The sequence below is a fragment of the Bombina bombina genome, chromosome 2 (genome assembly GCF_027579735.1).
Source record: "Bombina bombina isolate aBomBom1 chromosome 2, aBomBom1.pri, whole genome shotgun sequence".
In the NCBI taxonomy this organism is placed as follows: Eukaryota; Metazoa; Chordata; class Amphibia; order Anura; family Bombinatoridae; genus Bombina; species Bombina bombina.
Window position 1 is genome coordinate 562074938 of NC_069500.1, and position 12327 is coordinate 562087264.

The window sequence follows — 12327 nt, forward strand, 5'->3', positions numbered from 1 at the left end:
GCATTGTCCTGCATGAAAATCATGTTTTTCTTGAAGGATGCAGACTTCTTCCTGTACCACTGCTTGAAGAAGGTGTCTTCCAGAAACTGGCAGTAGGACTGGGAGTTGAGCTTGACTCCATCCTCAACCCGAAAAGGCCCCACAAGCTCATCTTTGATGATACCAGCCCAAACCAATACTCCACCTCCACCTTGCTGGCGTCTGAGTCGGACTGGAGCTCTCTGCCCTTTACCAATCTAGCCATGGGCCCATCCATCTGGCCCATCAAGACTCACTCTCATTTCATCAGTCCATAAAACCTTAGAAAAATCAGTCTTGAGATATTTCTTGGCCCAGTCTTGAAGTTTCAGCTTGTGTGTCTTGTTCAGTGGTGGTCGTCTTTCAGCCTTTCTTACCTTGGCCATGTCTCTGAGTATTGCACACCTTGTGCTTTTGGGCACTCCAGTGATGTTGCAGCTCTGAAATATGGCCAAACTGGTGGCAAGTGGCATCTTGGCAGCTGCACGCTTGACTTTTCTCAGTTCATGGGCAGTTATTTTGTGCCTTGGTTTTTCCACACGCTTCTTGCGACCCTGTTGACTATTTTGAATGAAACGCTTGATTGTTCGATGATCACGCTTCAGAAGCTTTGCAATTTTAAGAGTGCTGCATCCCTCTGCAAGATATCTCACTATTTTTTACTTTTCTGAGCCTGTCAAGTCCTTCTTTTGACCCATTTTGCCAAAGGAAAGGAAGTTGCCTAATAATTATGCACACCTGATATAGGGTGTTGATGTCATTAGACCACACCCCTTCTCATTACAGAGATGCACATCACCTAATATGCTTAATTGTTAGTAGGCTTTCGAGCCTATACAGCTTGGAGTAAGACAACATGCATAAAGAGGATGATGTGGTCAAAATACTCATTTGCCTAATAATTCTGCACTCCCTGTATTGGTATTTAAACTGCATGTATTCAATACAGTATCCTAAAATGTTGTATGTTATGAGCGTTTACAACACTGTGCTTACTTATGAGACTGTTATTGTTTTTATGCTTCATTTCTCATTGTTGAGGAGATAGACAAAAAAAAATAAACACCCTAAAGTGTTTTATGCTCTTAAGAGGAACCGCTCTAGGGAGGAAACCTTTAGAAAGCAAAATCAAATACTAAATATACATTACTTTAAGCTAACAGCTGCAGAGAAAATGTGATCAACCACATTACTTGTTTAAATGAATATCTTTAGAATTAGGCACAAATTCTGACACTGATAGTACATTTTTGGAACATTATCTTTAAGCTCCAGAATGACTTATTACAGGTACTTATTACACTAGAATTAGATATTTTTCTAATGGCAATTTACCAGAAGGAATAGATCTAACCCAGATCTTCAAGTACACTTATGATACAATCTCGGAATATATTTCCTAGTGGAACCCCTCCCTGCACTAACAGTTGATGAGACTCTCTGGACCCACTGTTTTATTTCTAGAAAATTTATATTAACACAGCAATAAACTATTATTAACTGTGCTATAAATTACCAGATTAAAGAAGGAATAAAAATATAAGGACATTTTTTCTGTGTGTTTCTCATACATAAAAGTGGAAAGGGAATATTGTAATGTGCTATATTTATTTTTTTCCGTTTATTAATCAGATCTAGATACCCTCTGCAGTATCTGATGGTCTAGTGGCTGACAGATATATTGTGTTTGTCCTGCCTACTCATAACATTTTTTAATTATTTGTAATGTATTTTTTATGTTTATGTGATGCCTCTGCATTGTTTTATCTTTCCATTGTGTACAGTAAAGTATTATTAATATTTAGCAGTTGTGGTTTTTTTGAGGATCTTAACTGTGAAAAACATGTCTGTTAAACATTTCCACTATGGCAATACACAAATGTTCAACATTACAAAAAAAATCACTTGAAACAAGTTCCAAATAGACAATTAAAGGGACGCTAAAGTGAAAATTAAACTTTCATGATTCAGATTGATCATACAGTTGTAAGAGACTTTACCATTTATTTCCATTATGAAATTGTGCTTTTTATACGCAGACGTTCTAACTGGCACCAACTCCTACTGAGCATGTGCAAGAGTTTACAATGCATACATATATGAGTATGTGATTGGCTGTCACATGATACAGGATGTCGGCACATTGAAGTCAATGTGTTATTGCATTGCCTTTTTATTATGCACTTGTTGATTATGCAATTCTATTGTATTTAATGATCCTTTAATTGTTAGTTTTCAATTAATTTTTAATACAAGGGATACTAACTAGCATAATAGGTGTAATTATTTAATATTCAATTATCATTATATACTTATATCAGCTGTGTCTGTTTTTGAGTTTTCATTGTACAGAGTGTGAAATGGTACAAAATATTTAATTTGTCTATGCCGATAGCAATAAACATATCTTATTTTAGCATTGCATTTTGCATTCAATTAGACAAATTTGTGTTGTTGAATTTCCTTTTTTTGGTTAAAGATAACAAACAATAATCATTTTCATGCCTTGAATTATTATCAGTAGAGTTAAAACAGCATAAGGTTTGTGTGGATAACTCAGAGGAAATACATTTTTACTCTGACTGTAAAAATTACTTCTGTGTAAGCGTTATTTGTTCAAGTAGTTAAATTCATGCATCTGATACAGTAGTGTTGCTAAAGCCTGAGATTCACAGTTCTTTCAAGGAGAAACACTCTAGCCTTTTTCAAACTACTTCACTTTCCACATTTTTTAACACAGATTACAGGATAGTGAAAATTGTCATAGTTTAACAGACCATAAGTGCCTTGAAGGGTAGTTATAACTGACAAGAAGAATATATGCTAGTGCACTAAAGTTAGAATGTCAGAGTGAGGGCAGCAGTATTGTAAGTGCACCAGTTGGAATTAGTGCACAGACATAAACACACAGGAAGTGAGCTGACACATGTGTCAATAAAGGATATAATATATATAAAGTGTCAAACGATGCAGGAGTTTCTAGATTCACAATATCTCAAAGAAAAAATAAACAAATTATGGTGCAATATTGTTATATAATATAATGTGAACAAATGTGTCAGTAATTTACTCACATAGGGCGCCATGTACTAAGAGGCGGGCGGACAGCTTCTTAACTTGCAAAGCTGTCCGCCCACCTCCATTACACACGGGCAGCGGATCTATTGATCCGCTTGCCCGTATGTACCATTACACACTCATCGGAGTGTGTAATGCCCGCCCCTTCAATCACGCGACCAATCACGCGACTGAAGGGGCTGTCAGTCACAGAGAGCGAGCATGCTCTCTGTGATTTTGCTTCGCCACCTAAGAGGTGGCGTAGGCTGTAGGAAGCAGTGGTCTAATGACCGCTGCTTCTTACATTGCGGGAAGCAGGCTCGCATATGCGAACCCCGCAAAGGCTCCGGAGCAGCTTTCGCTGCTTCGTACATGGAGCCCATAATCTTGAACTATCTTAAAGGAACACTGAACCCATTTTTTTTCTTTCGTGATTAAAATAGAGCATGTAATTTTAAGCAACTTTCTAATTTACTCCTATTATCATTTTTTCTTCATTCTCTTGCTATCTTTATTTGAAAAAGAAGGCATCTAAGCTAAGAAACCAGACAATTTTTGGTTCAGAACCGTGGACAGCACTTGTTAATTGGTTGGTGAATTTATCCACCAATCAGCAAGGACAACCCAGTTTGTTCACCAAAAATGGTCTGGCATCTAAACTTACATGCTTTTCAAATAAAGATATAAAATGAGAATGAAGAACAATTGATAATAGGGGTAAATTAGAAAGGTGCTTAAAATTGCATGCACTATCTGAATCACAAAAGAAAAAAATGGGTTCAGTGTCCCTTTAAGCTCAAGTGCTGTGCAGTCCTGATTCACAAGGCTGTCAGGATCAGCTCTCCCAGTGTTAAGTGAATTGCTGATGCCAAGGTCCATTACCGTGTCCCAAAATATAAAAGACAAACACATAGTGTGATACTGTGTATAGCAGATGTGGTATAATTAGAAGTGTACTCACATTTTTTAGGAGCTACACAGAAGCCAACAGTGGAATAAAGTCCAGAACTGCTATGTTAAAAGTTAATTTATTAAAAGCATAACAGTATTAATAACATCAAATGAATATCAGGACCTAAAGTCACTAGAGGCAACAGAGGATTTGTCAATCAATCAGAGTAGTATTCAAAGGGGATGGTAACGGATTGTTATAGCAAACAATGTATTCATTTAGTTACCAGTTATTTTATGGAGAATACCCTTCACTGTGACATCACTAAAAATCATGCTACCCCACGTACGTTTCACCATGCCCCGTGGCTTTTTTAAGGGTTTTATTCAAGCGGTCCTGTTACTCTTCTTTTAAACAGGCATCTACCAATTGGAAATCATTCTTATTTAAGTCCAATTTTTAAGGTGGTATTTCTGTCCATCCGTATCCTATTCATAATTCTATTGCATCATATCAAGTAAAATATCTACAACAAACTCATTGTGATTACTAAAATTCATATGAAAATTGATTCATAACAGTAATAATTACAAAAATATAAAATACATTGTCCCCATTATCACAATTGTTTTTATTAAGAATAATATTAATAGAACCAGGAAAAATATAAATATTAAAATATTATGTTAAGAAGCGGCATAATTCTAACACAATGTTCAGGCCATATGTTAATAAAAAATTAAAGGGACACTCAGGTTAAATTAAATTTTCATGATTCAGATATAGCATGTAATTTTAAACAACTTTCCAATTTACTTCCATTAAAAAAAATGTGCACAGTCTTTTATATTTACAATTTTTGAGTCACCAGATCCTACTGAGCATGTGCAAGAAGTCACAGACTATACGTATATGCATTTGTGATTGGCTGATTGCTATCACATGGTACAAGGGGAGTGGAAATATACATAACTTTGAAATTTGTTATAAAAAAAAATCTACTACTCATTTGAAGTTCAGACTAAGTGCTATTGCATTGTCTTGTTATCTTGCATTTGTTGATTATGCAAATCTAATATGTTGACTGGTCCTTTAAGCTTCATTTCTAGCTTTCAGAGTTTTTAGTCCCTATCAGTTTCCCATTGGTAGATGCCTGTTTAAAAGAAGAGTAACTGGACTGTGGCTCTCGGATCTCTCTCTGTTACTGAGCGTCACGTTGCTTAGCAACGTGACGCGGCCTTCCTGTTTCATCCCCCTTCACGTCATCAGGCTTTTAAAAGCCTTGGCGGGACATCACTCCGGTGCCCGTTTGTTGTTGCACTCCTGCTTCGGCCTCCTGGCTTGTGAGTACATTTTGGATTGATTAAAGGGACACAGACAATTGCTTTGCCTGACTACTCTGCTGCCTCATCCTTGTATTTGATTAAAGGGACACTGACCATTGCTTTGCCTGACCACTCTGCTGCCTCATCCTTGTAGTTGATTAAAGGGACACAGACCATTGCTTTGCCTGACTACTCTGCTGCCTCATCCTTATACTTGATTAAAGGGACACAGACCATTGCTTTGCCTGACCACTCTGCCGCCTCATTCTTATACTTGATTAAAGGGACATTGACCATTGCTTTGCCTGACCATTCTTCCGCCTCATTCTTGTATTTGATTAAAGGGACACAGACCATTGCTTTGCCTGACCACTCAGCCGCCTCATCCTTATACTTAAATTAAAGGGACATTGACCATTGCTTTGCCTGACCATTCTGCCGCCTCATCCTTGTATTTGATTAAAGGGACACAGACCATTGCTTTGCCTGACTGCTCTGCTGCCTCATCCTTATACTTGATTAAAGGGACACAGACCATTGCTTTGCCTGACCACTCTGCTGCCTCATCCTTATACTTGATTAGAGGGAAATTGACCATTACTTTGCCTGACCAATCTGCTGCCTCATCCTTATACTTAAATTAAAGGGAAACAGACCATTGCTTTGCCTGACCACTCTGCCGCCTCATCCTTATACTTAAATTAAAGGGACATTGACCATTGCTTTGCCTGACCATTCTGCTGCCTCATCCTTGTATTTGATTAAAGGGACACAGACCATTGCTTTGCCTGACTGTGCTGCTGCCTCATCCTTATACTTGATTAAAGGGACACAGACCATTGCTTTGCCTGACCACTCTGCCGCCCCATCCTTATACTTGATTAGAGGGACATTGTCCACTGCTTCATTTGATCTCTCAACTGCTGTATCATCTGCCTGTTTTAAAACTCCAATTTAAATACCTGCATCTGTGAGTACAGTTTTCTTTTTCTACAAATTAACCTATTCATTTTTTCCTGAGTGGGTCACGTCCTGGTTTCCTCTCAGCGTGCTAGCGTGTGTTTATCTTTTTCACGCTAGCAGTTGGGTCTAATCCTGGACTGATTCTATACGACTGACAGACTGCTTGAATGAAACCCTTGAAAAAGCCATGGGGGCATGGCAAAACGTATGTCGGATAGCGTGATTTCAGTGACGTCACAGTGAAGGGCTTTCTCCGTAAAATAACTGGTAACTAAACGGATACATTGTTTGTTATAACAATTTATTACCATCCTCTTTGGATACTACTCTGATTGACTGACAAATTCTCTGTGGCCCCTAGTAACTTTATGTCCTGATATTTATTTGATGTTTTTAATACTTTTATACTTTTAACATAGGGGTTCCGGACTTTATTCCACTTTTGTCTTCCCTGATAGCTTATATCCAATCTGCGGATATATTAGGAGCTGATTAGTAGCTCCTGAAAAGTGTGAGTACACTTCTATTTAATTATACCACATCTGCTATACACAGTATCACACTATGTGTTTGTCTTTTATATTTTGAGACACGGTAATGGACCTTGGCAGCAGCAATTCACTTAACACTGGGAGAGCTGATCCTGACAGGCTTGTGAATCAGGGCTGCACAACACTTAAGCTAGCTCAAGATTATGTGAGTAAATTACTGACACATTTGTTCACATTATATTATGTAACAATATTGCACCATAATTTGTTTCTTTTTTTCTTTGAGATATTGTGAATCTGGAGACTCCTGAGTCATTTGACAGTTTATATCCTTTTTTTCATCACATTTATTATTGATTATTTTAACCATTTAAAGGGTCATAACATATCATTTTCATTATAGGATTTAGAAGTTTAAGGTAGACCCATGGGAGGAGGGAGTTTGGCTAGAGATGTGACAGGGGTCTGGATTTGGGCAACACATACTAATAGGTAAGGTTTCGTCATTCTTGGGGAAGTCCTAGATTTCTGTTGGAGAAAGTGAGAAATACATATAACAAGAAAGTGGCAGGTGAGACAGTAAGACAGTGCTTCCAATCTAAGATCATCCTAAAAAATGATTAGAACAGGGTCTGTAAAGTTGAAATAACCTAGGGATGACTATTAATCATACACAGTTACTGCATGTAAAATAAAATTACACACATGATTTCAGGGAATACATTATTAGGATAATGTTTTTTGTTCTCACTCATAAATATTTTGAGTTTGAAAATATTTTCTATTTTCAAAAATGCGGCACCGCCATGGGCACTAAATTTGCACCATCTTATGCCAATTTGGTATTAGGTTGGTGGGAGAAAAGTAGCATTTTTGGAAGAGAAAATCCCTTCAGGTCATATATCTCTTTCTATAAGAGATATATTGACGATCTCCTGATGGTCTGGATTGGTGATCAAGAACAACTACAAAAATTTATGGACTGGCTAAATGTCAATGATGCAGGATTAAAGTTTACTTATGAGTACCAGAAACAAGAGGTGAATTTCCTTAATGTCACATTCATAGGAAACACTCAAGGTGTCAGGTCTAAATTGTATTGAAAACCCATTTCTGGAAATACTATCTAACATGCGAAAAGTTGCCACCCTAAACATGCCCCTTACGCCATTGCGAAAGGTCAACTTATTAGAACCAGACGTAATTTTTCTGATGATGGAAAAAGAGGTATAATTTTTGGAACAACGTCTGAAAAAACGTGGTTACACTAACCTTGACATAAGCAGCATAAGTTAGTAGACAAACCCTACTTTCAGGCAATACCAAAGAACGAAAGGACAAGGATTTTGAAGGAGTTACTTTTATTACTGATTACAGTGAGCAGTATACAGAGGTCTGTAAGATTATTAGAAAACATCTACCAGATCTCACAGTGGATGGCAAACTTGTGTCAGTAGTGGGCAAGGATTTAAGATGCTCTTACAGATGCTGTAAAACTATTGGCAATATAGTATCTCCTTCACAATTGCCGTCACCCAGTGCCAATACATCTTGGTTACACCATAAGGGCATGTATAGGTGTGGCCAAATTAAATACAAACCCTGTGGTTTTGCTCATATTAAAAAAACTTTCACCTCCTATATAACAAACAAAGTATTTGAGATTGGTAGTTGCCTGAACTGTAATTCCTCTTTTGTGATTTACATGCCAAGCTGTGAAGTTTGTAAAAGTCAGACATAGGTCTTACCACTAGGGATATCAACTCTAGGATAATAGAGCATTTCTCCACCATAGGAGCAGGTAAAATCTCAACACCTTTAGTGCAACATTTTTCTAGACATCACAACAAATCTTTGAATTCACTTAGATGGTGTACTATAGAAAAAGTAGATGTACATAAAATAGGTGGAGACAGATATAAGCTCTTATGTAAGCGAGAGATGTTTTGGAGTTTTAAACTAAAAACTAGGGTGCCACATAGTTTAAATTCTGACTATGACCTGATAAACTATTGGGAATAAATATACATTGTATGTTTCCTGAAATATGTAAAATATGTTCAGGTCATGGTCAGTCTTCTCTCTAATGTAATTTGTTGCTAAATAGAATAAATAATAGGATTGTTTGTATTGTTACTTCATTGCCACATGTGTTCATATCATCTTTTTTGTAGTTGCCTTACTATTTCTCATTATATATACTTTTTGCTGTTCATAATGTTATACATATAGCTATATGTGTGTAATCTTTAAAGCTTTGGGAAGACTCAGTTAAGTGTACTGAGTAATGTGTAGACACTATATAATATTCTTAACATTTTCTGTCTATTTAAGTACATCATATATTGAAGTATACTCTGGTCTTTACATTGATTCCACATAGGCATATAGGGTTAATTCGGTAAGAGGTGTGTATTATGTTTTTACTACTCAGCCAATCAAATGAATGTGATTGTTATTTATATGTAATTGGTGTAGTGGAACATCAGGCTACGATTATGGCTTACCACCAAAACACGTAAGCAAGTTCTCTCTACACCAACCTCTTATGAACTTTTTGTACCTCCATATGGCTTTTTAATGGAATTTTGAATTAATGGATCTTACCTCTTTTGTGAAGAAATAACATTTGAAGCCATAAAAAGCTTATGTTGTAAAGTCTGGTAAGTGCAGCAGGTACAAAACATATAGTCCAGGGTTCAATCCCCATCAGAGTCTGTCCATAGCAACATATCTGCTGCACCTGTTAGTTGCTTCTGGATAAGGATACATTTATAACCTAAGAAGTTATGCCTTGATGTAGCATTTACACTTACATGGCTTTGCCACTATATGGTACTAAAATAATCGAGCACAAATTATAACTATACTTTGCTTGTAAAATGTGGCTTAATTGCATTCTCGTAGCTACCTAGTAAGATAAAAATTGTGCACAATTAAGGTATATGTAAATAGTATAACTGTTTTAATGCATCACATTGTTAAATTATAGTAGGATTAATGTAACAAGGTTTGCTGTAATGCTTGCAGGTGATCTTTCATGGTTTGATCAAAATAGGGTAAGCAGATCTGTATTTCTGTATAGGTTTGTGAACAAACAGCAGGTTATATCTTCCTCTGTTTTCAAAATTTTGCTAACTTTGTACTTCTTGACTCCCATTAGGACTGGGATTGTGTGTACACTATATTTAATATTTTTAAATTGTTCTGGAATAAAAATGGCACCACACTGTGCCTTACAAGTTGGCTATCAATACCCTAAATTGTTCTAATGCATTAAAAAATGAATTACATTTTAACTCAAAGGCCGTTTATATTTTTTTGGGTGAAAGTATTCACCCCTGTCACAGTAAATCAGTTGTGATGTTAAAACTTTGTATTAAATGTTTTGCTATTGTGTAATTGTTAAATAATAGAAGTGTTACCTGCTTTTCGAAAGCAGTCATAACAATTATTTTCTGCAATAAAATTGTATGTCATGACAATTGTGATATCTCAACTTTACTGTTGCTTCCTATAAAATATTTCTCCTAGATATATTTTACGTAATGATTCTACAATAATAGACATACTACATATCTCTGATATATTCTATGCTTTCCCTCACTATACCCAACCTGGTACCACTTGATGTTTCCTGTTCCTGGCAATAGATAGTTTCTAGCCAAAAACAAAAATAGGCAGAGGTATCTCCTGTTTTGATGTATTAGACAAGACCAAAAACATGTAATGTTGAACTAACTTCACAACATCCCATCCAACAAGAAGTACAGAATTATACAATGAATAGTGACTGCAACTGCCCTCGTCTAGTCCTTACAAGAATACTTTTGATTACCAGAACCTCCATAAAGTAATTCTAATTATGTAGAACAAATCATGATTAAGATACTGTCCTGCTCCAAATTAATAGTGTTTGGTAAGTTATTGGCTAAAGGTGGTATTTGCTACCTACTAAATATTAACATGTTAATTCAGTGATTTATTGCTTTATCTGCTAGAAGTTTATCTGTTCAACATGAAATGTTTATAAACTGAACTCGCTTGCTATGAGTTTTATGGATGTGTTAAGACTAAATTGCACTAAATATGGGATATGAATGATGTATGTGGTTAAATATAGAAATATAAGCCTAGATGACGAGTCTTGCGTTAGCCTTAAAAAGCAGCGTTGAGAGGTCCCAATGCTGCTTTTTAACGCCCGCTGGTATTACGAGTCTTGCAGGTACAGGTGTACCGCTCACTTTTTTTCCGCGACTTGAGCATACCGCAAATCCCCTTACGTCAATTGCGTATCCTATCTTTTCAATGGGATTTTCCCAATGCCGGTATTACGAGTCTTGGAAAAAGTGAGCGGTACAGCCTCTCCTGTCGATACTCCTACCGCTTTTAAAGGTCAGTAGTTAAAAAAGCCCCCCAAAACAATAAAAAGCCTTACCCTATACTAAATTACAAATAGCCCTTAAAAGGGCTTTTTGCGGGGCATTGCCCTAAAGTAATCAGCTCTTTTACCTGTAAAAAAATACAATACCCCCCAACATTAAAATCCACCACCCACACACCCAACCCTATGCTAAAACCCACCCAATCCCCCTTAATAAAACCTAACACTAACCCCTTGAAGATCACCCTACCTTAAGACGTCTTCACCTAATCGGGCAGAAGTGGTCCTCCAGACGGGCAGAAGTCTTCATCCTATCCGGGCAAAAGAGGACCTCCAGATGGGCAGAAGACTTCATGCAGGCGGCATCTTCTATCTTCATCCATCCGGAGCGGGTCCATCTTCAAGACATCCGACACGGAGCATCCTCTTCATCCGACAACTAAATGATGGTACCTTTAAGTGACGTCATCCAAGATGGCGTCCCTTCAATTCCGATTGGCTAATAGAATTCTATCAGCCAATCGGAATTAAGGTAGAAAAAATCCTATTGGCTGATCTAGTCAGCCAATAGGATTGAAGTTCAATCCTATTGACTGTTTCAATCAGCCAATAGAATGCGAGCTCAATCCTATTGGCTGTTCCAATCAGCCAATAGAATGCGAGAATAGAATGATTGGATCAGCCAATAGGATTGAACTTCAATCCTATTGGCTGATTGGATCAGCCAATAGGATTTTTTCTACCTTAATTCCGATTGGCTGATAGAATTCTATCAGCCAATCGGAATTGAAGGGACGCCATCTTGGATGATGTCACTTAAAAGTACCGTCATTTAGTTGTCGGACGTCGGATGAAGAGGATGCTCCACCTCGGATGTCTTGAAGATGGACACGCTCCGCTCCAAATGGATGAAGATAGAAGATGCCGTCTGGATAAAGACTTCTGCCCATCTGGAGGTCCTCTTCTGCCCGGATAGGATGAAGACTTCTGCCTGTCTGGAGGTCCTCTTCTGCCCGGATAGGATGAAGACTTCTGCCTGTCTGGATGACCACTTCTGCCTGGTTGGGTGAAGACGTCTCAAGGTAGGGTGAACTTCAAGGGGTTAGTGTTAGGTTTTATTAAGGGGGGATTGGGTGGGTTTTAGAGTAGGGTTGGGTGTGTGGGTGGTGGGTTTTAATGTTGGGGGGTATTATATTT